This window comes from Giraffa tippelskirchi, chromosome 4, assembly GCF_054371585.1.
Source record: "Giraffa tippelskirchi isolate mGirTip1 chromosome 4, T2T-mGirTip1v1.2.pri, whole genome shotgun sequence".
NCBI classification, from domain to species: domain Eukaryota; kingdom Metazoa; phylum Chordata; class Mammalia; order Artiodactyla; family Giraffidae; genus Giraffa; species Giraffa tippelskirchi.
Genome location: NC_137278.1, coordinates 162831466 through 162845935, shown reverse-complemented (window position 1 = coordinate 162845935; position 14470 = coordinate 162831466).

The window sequence follows — 14470 nt, the reverse complement described above, 5'->3', positions numbered from 1 at the left end:
GTATTGATGATAATATTATGTTCCCTTTAGCTTTTTGTTTTTGTCCGTTCTTAATTACTGGGTTTAAATTTTTTCTGACTTTTCATCAATATACTAATATTTATTTGTCAAGCCAAATCTCTATGTTGAATATTTTGTCTCATTTTCTCCTCCAAGAATAGCAAAATTTTCTATTAAGGAATATTTAGCTTTTATCTTTGTTTCAAGAAACATCCTTTGAAAAATTACAGTGCATACAAAAAGATGAAGTAGTGATACATGCTACAACATGCATGAAGCTTGGGAACATTATGTTTAGTGAAAGATGCCAAGCACAAAAGACCATATATTGTATGATTCCATTCATATGAAATATCCAGGATAGGCAAATCTATTGCATCAGAAACTCAATTAGTGGTTGCCTGGGGTTGAAGAGAGGTGGGATTAGGAGTGACTGCTAGTGGATATGAAGTTTCTTTAGGGAATAATGAAAATGCTCTGGAATTAGGTAGTGGTAATGGATGTACAACTTTGTGAATATATTAAAAACCATTGAATTATATATTTAAAAATATATGGGGCATGGGCAAAAAAAGTCAGACCAGTAGCCATTGTTTTGTTTCAACATGGCAAACATGTACACAAATCTAACTTAAAATATTAGTAGACTGTTAGCCACTTTCTCCCCAAATTCTCATGGAACTGATGGAGAAATATGAATTACCAACTTGTCAACCTAAGAAAAACATCTTATTGGGTTGGCCAAAAAGTTCGTTCTCAGTTTGGGGAAAAACCCAAATGAACATTTTGGCCAAAACAATAATTTCTTTGTCCACATCCATGGCATCTTATGGATAAGGACTAAAATTAGTTTATATGAAAAGACAACTACCTGTGTGTTTTTATTGGTATGTGTTTTCAAGACCATTTTCAAAAGACTTTGATTGATTTGTATGGAACCAGCCACACTGTCTCACTTAATTTCCCCTGTGGCTAAGGGCGCAGCTGGTCAGACTTAGCTCTGCCAAGCTCTGTGCCAAGCTAACTTTTCATATAAGGATGGAAACTCAACTTAGAATCAATATCATCATGCTTTAGCTATTTGGTGGGGAGGAGGCGGAAAACCAGTCAAGAAGGTCAATGAACATTTTCTACAAAGAAAGCCTTTTCTCAATCACATAGTGCTACTGAGCATGTTGTTTTGATTTCTAAAATATTCCTTTGCTCTTAGATGCTAAGCAGCTAAATGTCAGCCAGAATACAGTATATTCTGTAATGCAAAGTTAGATGTATTGAAAGAAAGAAACAGTAACTGCTCCCTCCCAGTCTATCATTAGAGTATCCATTAATAGATGAAACAAATTAAAAAACCTAGAATTTGAAGTCAGACTCCTGGTTTCTATTTCATGACCTATCATTAACCAGAAGAGTTTAAGAAACTCAAGTGGCCTTTCTGGGCCTCAAATTCCTTTTGTGTAAAATGAAGGGTCTGAAAAAATGACCTCCGAAAGCCTTCTAGGTTTAACACTGTGATTCTATATGACTAGTCCTTAAAAAAGGAATCATTTTTCCCCCAGCTTTCCCAGCACACTGAACACCACATATGAAATGGACATAAGGGCAAAGTGTCATGTTGCAAAGAATGTTTATAGTGATGGGCAGATTTCACACATGCCACAAAAGAGGTGCCATGCCATCACTGGCTTCTGCAGACACTTGGTTGGGTTTTTAATACACTGATCATTTTACTGAAGTGAACATGTGCCAGGACATACTGAAATCCATGGAGAAGATATTTTATAGCCCAGGGAACTTTTTGGTTATTAAGGACTTGATTTTAAAAAGACAAAACATTATCGGAGGAATTGGAAGTATGGACAGATTCCAAGACAAATAGTTACAGAGTGCATTATATGGTTAAAGTAAGATTCCAAGTTAGAAGAATAAGTAGACATGTGTAATTTTACTAGGACTGTATTTTTTTTTAGGACTGTTTTGTTTTAAAACATGTAACCTCTATTTCCGATGTTATATATTCAGCTAGAAATTTTCAGATTCCTTATCTCCAACCTCACTCTCAGGAAAGGGAAAATTGGTCAACAGGATTCTTTTTTTTTTTAATTGTATTAAATCCTTTACTGGGTTTTTCTTTTCATGTTATTTAGGATGAGATTAGGCTGACTATAACACAAAATCACAAAATAATGTCAATTGAACCAAGACAGAAGTATTTCTCACTCACTTAAAGCAAGTCCAAAAGTAATTAGAGTCATTGTTGTGACTCCACACTATTATCAGTAATCTAGACTCCTTCTTCCTGTTCTGTCATCCCAGGTAACTTCATGATCCAAAATGGCTGCTAGAGCTCTAGTCATTACATCTACATTCCAGGCAGCAGGACAAAAAGGACTCACTTTCTAAATATCTTTGTGATTTCTTTGAAGTCCCACATAAAACATTTAATACATCCCACTGGCCATAACTTGATTACATGGTCATATCTGACTATAGAAGAAGCTCAGTGGTAATAAGCTTCTTTTATTAAAGAGAATGAGAATGAATGTTAGATAGGTCAATATCAATCTCTGCCACATCTTTCAAAATAAAAGCAGTAATGTTCCCTGTACTAACCAAAGAGTGTAGAGAAATATAAATAAGTTATAAGTGTATATTGTACAACACATGAAATATAGCCAATATTTTATAATAATTATCAATTGAGTATAACCTTTAAAAATTGTGAGTCACTCTGTTTTACACCTGAAATTTATGATATTGTATATCAATTATGCTTCAATTAAAAAAGTTTTTTTTAAATACTATATCCTTCATGTTAAGTTTGTGCCTAGACATTTTAGTCGCTTCAGTCATGTCCAACTTTTTGCTACTCTAAGGACTGTAGCCCACCAGCCTCCTATGGCCATGGGATTCTCCAGGCAAGAATACAGGAGTGGGTTGCCATGCCCTGCTCCAGGGGATCTTCCTGACCTAGGGATGGAACCCATGTCTCCTATGTCTCTTGTATTGGCAGGCAGGCTCTTGACCACTAACGCCACCTAGGAAGTCTTTGCAACTTGTTGTGCAGTTGCTCAGTCATGTCAGACTCTTGGCGACCCCATGGACTGCAGCATGCCAGGCTTTCCTGTTCTTCACCATCTCCCAGAGCTTGCTCAAACTCATCTCCATTCAGTCGGTGATGCCATTCAACCATCTCGTCCTCTGCCGTCCTTCTCCTCCTGCCCTCAATCTTTCGCAGCATCAGGGTCTTTTCTGATGAGTTGGCTCTTTGCATCAGGTGGCCAAAGTATTGTAACTGGTTACTGAGAGTATAAAGAAAAGCTATGAAGTTATTCTTATAATTATTTTGTATCCAGACACCTGGGCTTCCCAGGTGGCCCAGTGGTAAAAGAGTCCAGTTGCTAAGCAGGAGATATGGGTGCGAATCCTGGGTTGGGAAGATCCCCTGGAGAAGGAAATGGCAACCAACTCCAGTATTCTTGCCTGGAGAATCCTATGGACAGAGGAGCCTGGCAGGCTACAGTCATGGGGTCACAAAGAGTCAGACACAACTGAGCGACTGAGCACAGTACATGACAATTATATAATATGCAAAATGATAATTTTGCTTAATTTTCGATTTTTATTTATTTTATTTTCTTATTACATTAGCTAGAAGCCCAAATATAATGTTATAATAGTGCAGAGGGTGAGTCTTCCTCTCTTATTTTTGATTTTAATAGAAATGGATCTAGATTTTGAACTTTAATATGACATTTGCTAATGTAGTAAATAGGCTATTATTTTTATGTAGTTCCCCTTTTTTCCTATTCACTCAACTATTAGTAATGACTATTGATTTTTATCAAATGTATTTTGTACACACTGTTGTAATCACATGTTTTTCTTCTTTAATTTGTTTATAGAATGAGTTCTATATTTTGAAAAATTGCCAAATGTCGGACTATCCTTGCCTTCCTGGTAGTAATCCTATTTCATTATGGTGCATTACTCTATTAATACAATTCTGGATTCATTTGCTAGTATTTTGTTTTAGGTATATTTGAATTTGTTGATGACATTACTCTATAAGTTCTTTTTGTGCTATTTTTATCAATAAGTTATATTAGCAACATAAAATTAATTTAGACACGTATCTTTTCTGACATTTAAAATAGTATGAATAACAGGAAAATGTGTTCACTGAAAATAGATGATATTTGGTTATAAAACCATCTGGCCTGGTGCCCATTTAAATAGTAAATCTTTGACAATAATAATTCAATGTCTTCTATGGACTTTGAAACAATGTACAATGTTATGTTAGTTTCAGGAGTATCTACTTTTTAAATTAACTTTCTTGCTTTACAAAACCTTTTAATTCTTCTAGATTTAAGAAAATTTTATGTACAATGTTTTATTGGTAATATTTTGCCATTTTTCTGACCCTTAATTACTAATATATATTTTTATTTTTCCTCTTTCCATTGATATGTTTTTCTAGTGTATAACTATTTTTGTTGATGCTTTGAAAAAAACAGTTTATGATTTTGTTTTCTCCTAACTTCTTTTGGTCCAGTTTGTTTTTGTTATTGCTTTCTATGTTGAGAATTTGATTTAGACTTTATTTACAACCTAGATATCACACATATTTTGATTTAGAGTACTTACTTTTTCATTAATTTCTGAATAATCGAATTTTGGTTTTAATTTTCTCCTTGATTCAGGAGTTATTTGAAAGGGCATTTGTAAATTTCTAAGAAATTAAGGGGTTTGTTACTTTTTAAATAAATTTTTTAGTGAGGTAAAAATTCACATCACAAATAATTAATCACTTAAAGAGAAAAATTGAGTTGCATTTAGTACATTCAGAATGTTGTGTAATCACCTCTATCTAGTTCCAAACATATTCATCATCCTAAAAGGAAACCTGGTACCCATTGAGCAGTTACTTCCCATTCACCTCGGTTCATTCTCGGGCAACCAATGGTATGTTTTCTGTCCCTATCAATTTATTTGTTTTACATATTTTATATAAATGGGATCATACAATATGTGACCTTTTGTGTCTGACTTTTTTACGTAATATAATGTTTTCTTTTTGTTGTTGTTGTTGTCCGAGGTTTATTGAAAATATTACAGCACAGCAGAAAGACTCAAACGGCTCCACATGGTGTTTTGAAGTTCATCCCAACTGTAGGCTGAGTGACCTGCAGGTTGGACAGACTGCCAAAGTCCAAGAGCTTCAGCATTTCCTTAGTGTCAGGATCTACTTCAATGATTTCCTGATCCAGGACTGAGACCTCAGGCACGTAATTGTCTCTCCTCTCTCTCTCCTCCTCCTGCAGCTTGATGGAGACACTCTCACCGGGCCTCTCTGAATCCGCTTCATCAAGGTCCACTCACACTGTGTTATGTAAAAAGGAGTACTTCACTCCTTTTTATGACAGTAATATTCTAGCATGTGAATATACCACAATTTACTTATCCATTCATCCCTAATGGATATTTAGGTTATTTCCACCTTTTGTGACTAATGCTGCTGTGAACACGTGTGTATGCATACTTCATTGAATACTCGATTTCAATTTTTTTGGATATACACTTAGGAGTAACTGGTGGATCATGTGGTGGTTCTATATTTAAGTTTTTGAGGAAGTACCAACTGTTTTCCTTAGTAGCCTCACTATGTACATCCCCAGCGGCAATGTACAAAGGTTCAATATGTTCATATCTTTGTCACCATTTATTATTTTCATTTTCAAGAATGAGAGCCATTCTGGGAGTTCCTTGGGGGTCCAGTGGTTAGGACTCCATGATTTCACTGCCAAGGGCTTAGGTTCAATCGTCCGTCAGGGAACTAAGATCCTACAAGCTGCAGGGTGTGGCCAAAACAAAAATAGCCATCCTGGAAGGTGAGTTATATCTCACTGTTGGTTTTAATTTGTATTTCCCTGATAGCTAATGATGTTTAGCACTTTTTATGTGCTTGTTGGCTATTTGTATATTTTCTTTGGAGGAATGTATATTCAAGTCCTTTACCCATTTTTCAATTGGGTTGTTTTGAGTAATAAGATTTCTATATATTCTGTGGTGCTGGGAAAGCTGAACAGATACATGTAAAGAATGAAATTAGAACATTCCCTAGCACCATACACAAAAATAAACTCAAAATGGATTGAAGACCTAAATGTAAGGCCTGACACTATGAAATTCTTATAGGAAAACATAAGCAGAACATTCTTTGACATAAATAGCAGCAAAATCTTTTTTGATCCACCTCCTAGAGTAATCACTACAGACAGTAACTGGAGCCATGAAATTAAAAGATGCTTGTTCCTTGGAAGAAAAGATATGACAAACCTAGACAGCATATTAAAAAGCAGAGACATTACTTTGCCAACAAGGGTCCGTATAGTCAAAGCTATGATTTTCCCAGTAGTCATGTATGGATGTGAGATTTGGACTATAAAGAAGGCTGAGCGCCAAAGAATTGATGTTTTTGGACTGTGGTGTTGGAGAAGATGCTTGGGAGTCCCTTGGACTGCAAGATCAAACCAGTCAATCCTACAGGAAATCAATCCTGAATTTTCATTGGAAGGACTGATGCTGAAGCTGAAACTCCACTACGTTGGCCACGTGATGGGAAGAGCGACTTATTGGAAAAGACCCTGATGCTGGGAAAGATTGAAGGCAGGAGGAGAAGGGAATGATAGAGGTTGAGATGGTTGGATGGACGGCATCACTGACTCAACGGAAATGAGTTTGAGCAAACTCTGGGAGATGGTGAAGGACAGGGAGGCCTGGCGTGCTGAAGTCCACGGGGTCACAAAGAGTTGGATGTTACTGAGTGACTGAACAGCAACAACCTAGAGTAAAGAAAATAAAAACAAAAATAAACAAATGGGATCTAATTAAACTTAAAAGCTTTTGCACAGCAAAGGAAACCATAAACAAAACAAAAAGGCAACCTTCGGAATGGGAGAAAATATTTGCCAATGAAGCAATGGATAAGGGGTTGACCTCCAAAATGTACAAACAGCTCATGAAGCTCAATCACACACACACAAAAAAAACCCAGTCCAAAAAATGGGCAGAAGATCTAAATAGACATTTCTCCAAAGAAGGCATACAGATGGCCTAACTTATGTATTCTCCTTTGAAGCCAACTTAAGCCATTTTGTAAAATGGCAAATTTAAGTTAAATGAATATAAGAAATGATGTTTGTACTTCAGGTTTAAACATATTTTCTTTAACTTAATTTGATAATAAAATTATCTGTCAAAAAATTTAAAATGTCATATTAAATAAAAGATGCTCATTTATCATAAAGTAGACTACATAGCCCAGGAAATCTTGTAACAATAATTAAGGACATATATTTCAAAGTATTGTTACATTTTGTAGGCATGAATGAAAATGTTACATATTAAATAAATGTAAAATTATTTTTACAAAAATTTTTATATATATTTTGAATACTAAACACTTATCAGATGATTTGCAAATATTTTTTCCTATTCTGTAGGTTACCTTTTCACCTTCTTGATCATGCACGAACTTTGATGCACCAAAGTTTTTATTTTTAATGAAGTTTGATTTTTCTCTTGGTGTTCAAGCTGTTGGTGTCATGAAGATTTCACTCTGTTTTCTTCTAAAATTTTTATGGTTTTAACTCATATTTAGGTTGTTAATGCTTTCCTTCCTTCCATTCTTTTTGTTGTTGTTGTTAATACATTTTGAGTTTATTTTTTATCAGTGTGATGTCAGGGCCTAAATTCATTCTTTTGTATGTGGATATCCTGCAAAGCAGGAGACCTGGGTTCAATACCTGTGTTGGGAAGATCCTCTGGAGAAGGGAACGCTACCCACTTCCGTATTCTGGCCTGGAGAAGTCCATGGACAGAGGAGCCTGGAGGGTTACAGTCCATGTGGTTGCAAAAAGTTGAACACAACTGAGAGACCTTCACTTTCACTTTCATCCAGTGGTCCCAGCAGCATTTGTTGAAGAAACTATTCATTTCTCATTGAATGGTCTTGGCACTCTAGTTGAAAATCATTTGGCCGTAGATGTGAGAGTTTATTTCTAGTCTTTCAGTTCCACTCCGTTGGCCTGTCTCTCTCTTATGTCAGTACCACCCTATTTTTATTACTATAGCTTTATAGTAAGTTTTGGAATTGGAAAGTGTGACCTCCAACTTTGTTCTTCTCTTTTAGTATTATTTTGGCTATTCAGGGTCCCTTGAAATTTCATTTAAGAAACAGCTTCTCAGGACCTAAAGTGGGTGCTTTAGTTGCTGAGTCATGTCCAACTCTTGCAAACCCCATGGACTGTAGCCTGCCAGGCTCCTCTTTCCGTGGGATTCTCCAGGCAAGAAAACTGGAGTGGGTTGCCATTTCCTTCTCTAGCGGATGTTCCCGACCCAGGAATTGAATCCCGGTCTCCTGCATTGTAGGCAGATTCTTTACCAAATGAGCTACAAAGGAAACCCCAAGGACCTAAAGTTACTGGTTTTAAAAAAAAGAAAAGAAAAAGGAAATTATATATACGTATAACTGAGTCACTTTGCTGTACACCTGGAATAAACACATTATAAATTAACTATAATTCAATTTTTAAAAATTGAAGTTTAAAAAAGATGAAAATGTATAAAGATTATCCAAAAAAATTTTTTTTTGAAGGTGGATTAGTCAACTCAGGCTGCCATAACAAAATACCACAGAGTGGGTGTTATAACATAAATATAAGTTATTTCTCACAGTTCTGAGGCTGGAAGCCTGAGTTCTGAGTGCCTGGTCAGATTATAGTGAGAGCTCCTTTCCTGGTTTGTAGATGGCTGCTTTCTCATTATGTCCTCCAGGACATAGAGACAGAGAGCAAGCTCTTTGGTGACTCTTCTTATGAAAACACCAGTCTCACTGTGAGGATCACACCCTCATGACCTCATCTAAACTTAATTACATCTCAAAGGCCTCATCTCCAAATACCATCCTATGCAGGGGTGGGGGTAGGATTCAACACAGGAGTTGGAAGGGGAGTGGGGACACAATTCAGTCCATAGCAAAAGATATGTGTAGAGCTAAAGGACTCTGTTCAGATGACCGAAAAGCAATCAGGAGGAAGGGGCTTATGGCAGTAGATGATAGACCCTATATCTCCCCCCAGGTGGCACCAGTGGTAAAGAACGCACCTGCCAATGCAGGAGACATAAGAGACGTGGGTTCAGTCTTCTGGGTGGGGAAGATCCCATGGAGGAGGGCTTGGCAACCCACTCTAATATGCTTGCCGGAAGAATCCCATGAACAGAGGAGCCTGGGGGGTTACAGTTGGTCCATAGGGTTACAAAGAGTTGGACACAACTGAAGCGATTTAGCATGCACACACGCACATCTCCCCCAGGTCTCCCTCTTTTCCTTGCTGGGCCCCTGGCCAGGGGTGAGGTAAGAAACTTAGCCTAAGCTTCTGCCCCCAGGCCCCTTTCTCTCTGTGTACATTCTCTACCTGGATAACCTCATCCCCTCTCACATCCTCAGCTATTACTGTGTGAACAAATTTCAGAACTCATCTGTGCTCTTGATCCTGAGTCCTGCTTCTAAACTTACAAATATATTAAATATTAAAAATTTAACCAATTAGAGATAAAAATTGCTAAAATTGTTGTGTTTACTTCCAGTTTTTCCTATGCAAGTTTTGTGATGATTTATTAGCTTTAACTAAGTCACTGGGGAAACAGTGGAAACAGTGACAGACTTTATTTTGAGGGGCTCCAAAATCACTACAGATGGTAACTGCAGTCATGAAATTTAAAGATGCTTGCTCCTTGGAAGTAAAGTTATGACCAACCTAGACAGCATATTAAAAAGCAGAGACATTACTTCGCCAATAAAGGTCTGTCTAGTCCAAGCTATGGTTTTTCCAGTAGTCATGTATGGATGTGAGAGTTGGACTATAAAGGAAGCTGAGCGCTGAAGAATTGACTCTTTCAAACTGTGGTTCTGGAGAAGACTCTTGAGAGTTCCTTGGGCTGCAAGGAGATCCAACCAGTCCATCCTAAAGGAAATCAGTCCTGAATATTCATTGGAAGGACTGATGCTAAAGCTGAAACTCCAATACTTTGGCCATTTGATGCGAAGAACTGACTCATTTGAAAAGACCCTGAGGCTGGAAAAGATTGAAGGCAGGAGGAAAAGGGGACAACAGAGGATGAGATGGTTGGGTAGCATCACCGACTCAATGGACATGAGTTGGAGTAAATTCCAGGAGTTGGTGACGGACAGGGAGGCCTGGGGTGCTGCAGTCCATGGGGTCGCAAAGAGTCAGACACGACTGAGTGACTGAACTGAACTGACTGAACTGAACCAAGTCATGAAGAGTAGAAGTCCAGGACCCAAAATCAAATTAGTCAAAATACAAAAGAAAGCAGGTTATCAAAGTTGTCAAGTGATTTGAAATTTGCAGCCTGATCCCACAGAATTATTTCTTACCTTCTTAGGCCTACCAGTTTTCCCCACCATAGACTGCTTCATTATATGTGAAACAAGAAGGAACACGCGGCAATGGTGGTGAGGTTTGATGAATTTGTAAAATTTTAGTAGAGTTTTACTAAGTAATGGCTTAATAAAACAGAGAGGAACAGAGACTCTCTCTCTCTCTCTCTCATCTCTACCTGTATCTGTATGTGTGTCTCAGATTTACTCTGCGTGCACTTGAAGCTACCAGGACACTGATGTTTCGACTCACAACATCATAAATTGCTATTATGAATAACTGACCTTTAAATTTATCACTTCAGTGAATGGATGGTGATAAAACTGAAGCTGTTCCCCCAGATACTTATGGAAGTCCATTCAATTTAGAAAACAAAAAAACTTTCTTGCACAAAATGTTCCTGGACTCAACTATTCTTAAAATGAAAAAGAAAGGAACTCGCCTTCTTGACATTCTTTAGTGTGACTTTGGATTTTATCTCACATCAAGTACAAGTTCATACTGGAAGCCTTGCAGGCTATCAATAGAACTCTGCTCACCCGCCTTATTTTAAAGCTGAAGCATGTTAAGCCCTCTAAGCCTCTCCTCATAAGACATACCCTTCATCTCCCAAATTAGTCCTGGTGCCTTTGCTGGACCCTTTCCAAGATTCGGATGGTCTTTTAAGTTTCATGTCCTGCCACACACTATGTTGCAGTTTACAGTCACTGAGAGTTCCATTGCCTTAAAATCTCTTTTAATTTATGAAATCTAAAAATTTTCAGTCTCCACATCTTCTCCATGCTTATAGTGTTTATTGCCAACACACAGACATTTTTCTAATTCAGATGACTATGGGTTACATGGGCAGCAAACATATTTTTAGTAAGAAACTAAAAAACAAACCAAAATGAAACAAATAAACAAGAATATCAAAGTACGGTGTAACTCAGAGGCCCCTGACCCTGACCTATGGTTTCGCATCCGCAGGTCTTAGCTGGTACTATTTCCTGCAGCTGAAGCAGTGTTCATTCCCACTGTAGTGGTTCCAAAGCTGATGCATTTCGGAAGGATATACTCAAAGGTGACATCCTTCACAAAGTCTTCTCTAATGCTCTGGCTGGATATTACCTCTGACTTTTCTGAATACTTTATATATATTCCTTGTGTGCCAATTACAATCTAGCTCCTATTGTCCATATTTATGTGTCTTACGGTTTAAACCAGAGATCTCAACCTGGTAGCTTGTAACATAAAACCAGTCTGCAAGTTAATTTTGCCTGGCCCACACACTTGTTTCATGTAAAAACTATAAAAATCATTCAAAGCATGAAGTTTTGGCTTATCTTGGAAATACTGGGTGCAGGTAGAAACAATAGGCTGGAGCTCAGGGAGGTCACCCCAAGTTGCTTCTTAGACCACTTCACTCATTTGTATTAAGTACCAAGCCCAGGTGGGCATTTCAATTTGCAATACTTAGTGAAAACTTTGGTATTCTTGAGGTAGCATCTCGTCTTATCTTAATAGTTTATAACCAGCATTTAGGCTTCCCAGGTGGCGTTAGTGGTAAAGAACCCACCTGCCAGTGCAGGAGACTGGGGTTCAATCCCTGGGTGGGGAAGATCCCCTGGAGGAGGGCATGGCAACCCACTCCAGTATTCCTGCCTGGAGAATCCCATGAACAGAAGAGCCTGGTGGGCTACAGTCCATAGGGTCGCAAAGAGCCGGACACGACTGAAGCGACTTAGCACGTGCACACAGATGAACAAAAAAAATGTAAACAGATTGACAGGTAAGCCTTTCTTCTTTTTTCTTTAAGTAACGTTGAGGTAATGTCAGTGAGATCTGACCAATTTCTCCCATTCCCCTCTTCTGCCATAACATCTTATCTGTTAATAAGTATCCACTCACTTGTTACTAGGCATTGAAAGCTTAGAGATACAAAACAAACAAGTGTGGCACCTTGCCCCTTCTCTGGGGTAAGAAGAAAAAGCACAGGAAGTGATTTGTGAGCGAGACATCACTGTCATTTCAAGGAAGCACAGCAAAGTTTTAACAATAAGACACTGGAGTTGGGTTTTTATCTTGGCTCTGTACTTAGAATCTTCCAGTGTTCAGTCAAGCATCTAACCTGAGCCTTAGTTTCTTCATCTTTTGCTGGTCCCTTTCCGAGGTCGAGACTGGGACAATAATCACACCTGCCCCATAGAGATGCTAACACATGTGAAGTCCTTGGCATACTTTCTGAACCTGGTAAATGTCTTACAGGTGGAAAGAGTTACTATTGGCAGCTAAACAATTCAGAATCCTCTATACTACATATGAGAACATCTAGGCGGTATACAAAATTCACCAAGCCCTCTCTCCCATATACATAATCTGTATTCTCAGTTAGTCTGCTGTTCTCTACTAAAAAAATAAAAATAAAAATGGCTGCTAAACATTCAGAGTTTACTCCTCTGCGTGATTGCTGGCTTTGTGTGGGTGTGATGGAAAAGACCGGTTTGTCACAATGAATCTTTTCACACTGTGGACATGTAAAGACCAGCCGTTGGTCTGCAGCTGCAGCTGCTATTTGCAGCACTGGGGCCTCTGCGATGGGATTCTGCAGCTCAGATTTATTTTCTGCCTGCTGCCTTTGTTTGAAAAGACTCTGGACCTGCTCAGCTGCCCTGACTATTGCTGCTGTCACACACTGCCCTCGTTTTCCTCGCTGGCTGAAGACTTGCTTCTTCTCTCTTCTGATGCCCGGAAAATTCAGGGAAGTGACCATCATCATTCAGTAAACATTTCCAGACTTCCCAGGCAGCTCAGAGAGTAAAGGATCCACCTGCGATGCAGGAGACCCGGGTTCAATCCCGGGTTCAATCTCTGGGTCAGGAAGATCCCCTGGAGAAAGGAATGGCTACCCACTCCAGTATTCTTGCCTGGAGAATCCCATGGACAGAGGAGCCTGGTGGGCTCCATAGGGTTGCAGAGTCAGACATGACTGAGCAACTAACACTTTCATTTTCATACTTTCCAATGTCCCAGGCAATCTGCTAAGCATTTTACATAAATTATCTCCTTTCACACTCATAAAATGCTGCATTCTATCCACATTTTAAGACGAGAAAATTACGGTACAAGGAGGTTGGATAATTTTCCAAAGCTCATAGTTAGGATGGACCCTGTATTTGAAAGAAAGTATGTTTTTGTAACCCAAAGTCTTAATCATTAAACTGTATTTCCTCAAATAAATTTAGGTGAATATCTTTCCTTTGAAAACACATGTCTCCTGATCCTGAGATGTTTACTGCTCCCTTAGCATGACGAAGAAGGTGGCAAAGAGGAGTCCTGTCTAGGCTCAGTCCATACATCTCTGTAGTGCCATCTGCAATACTACTTTTTAAGGGCTCTGGGAAAGTGAGGAAAATGCAGTGATCAACTAGCAAAGTCTGCAAAGGACTGTCATTCCTAATGTCTGTCTATTGATTATGAAGGGGAAAGTTTGACATATATGACTTTCAGTGTTTTACTTTTGAGGGATGTAGCAATAGAATGGTTTCATGACTTAGGACTACAAGTCAGACAAAGTCATAAACATCATATAAAATATTCCTGAAAGTTACACTAGCCTTAGTTTCCATTAAGTAAAATAGAAAAACTTTTTTATACCTAGGATTTAGTCCAGCTCAAAGTCTTTTAAGAGGAAAAAAAAATTTATGTATCTTCAAATTCTGTTAAGTCCTCAGATCTTTAGATATAAATGAGAAACCTATGCACCTATCTTAAAAGCTAAAGGAACATGAAATGAAAGGAAGTGGTCAGCTGGGTGTGGGGTTGGTCCAGAGCTGCAGATACTTGACGATACTTGACAGAAAATTAGGTAAAACAGTGGTTAACAGAGGCAAAGGGGTGGTACGATAAGATTGATAGTGTTTAAGGGTACAAACTTGTAACAAATACTAAAATAGAGATAGGGGATTTAATGTACAGTTTATTGGACACAGACAATAATATTGTACTTTAAGTATGTACTATGA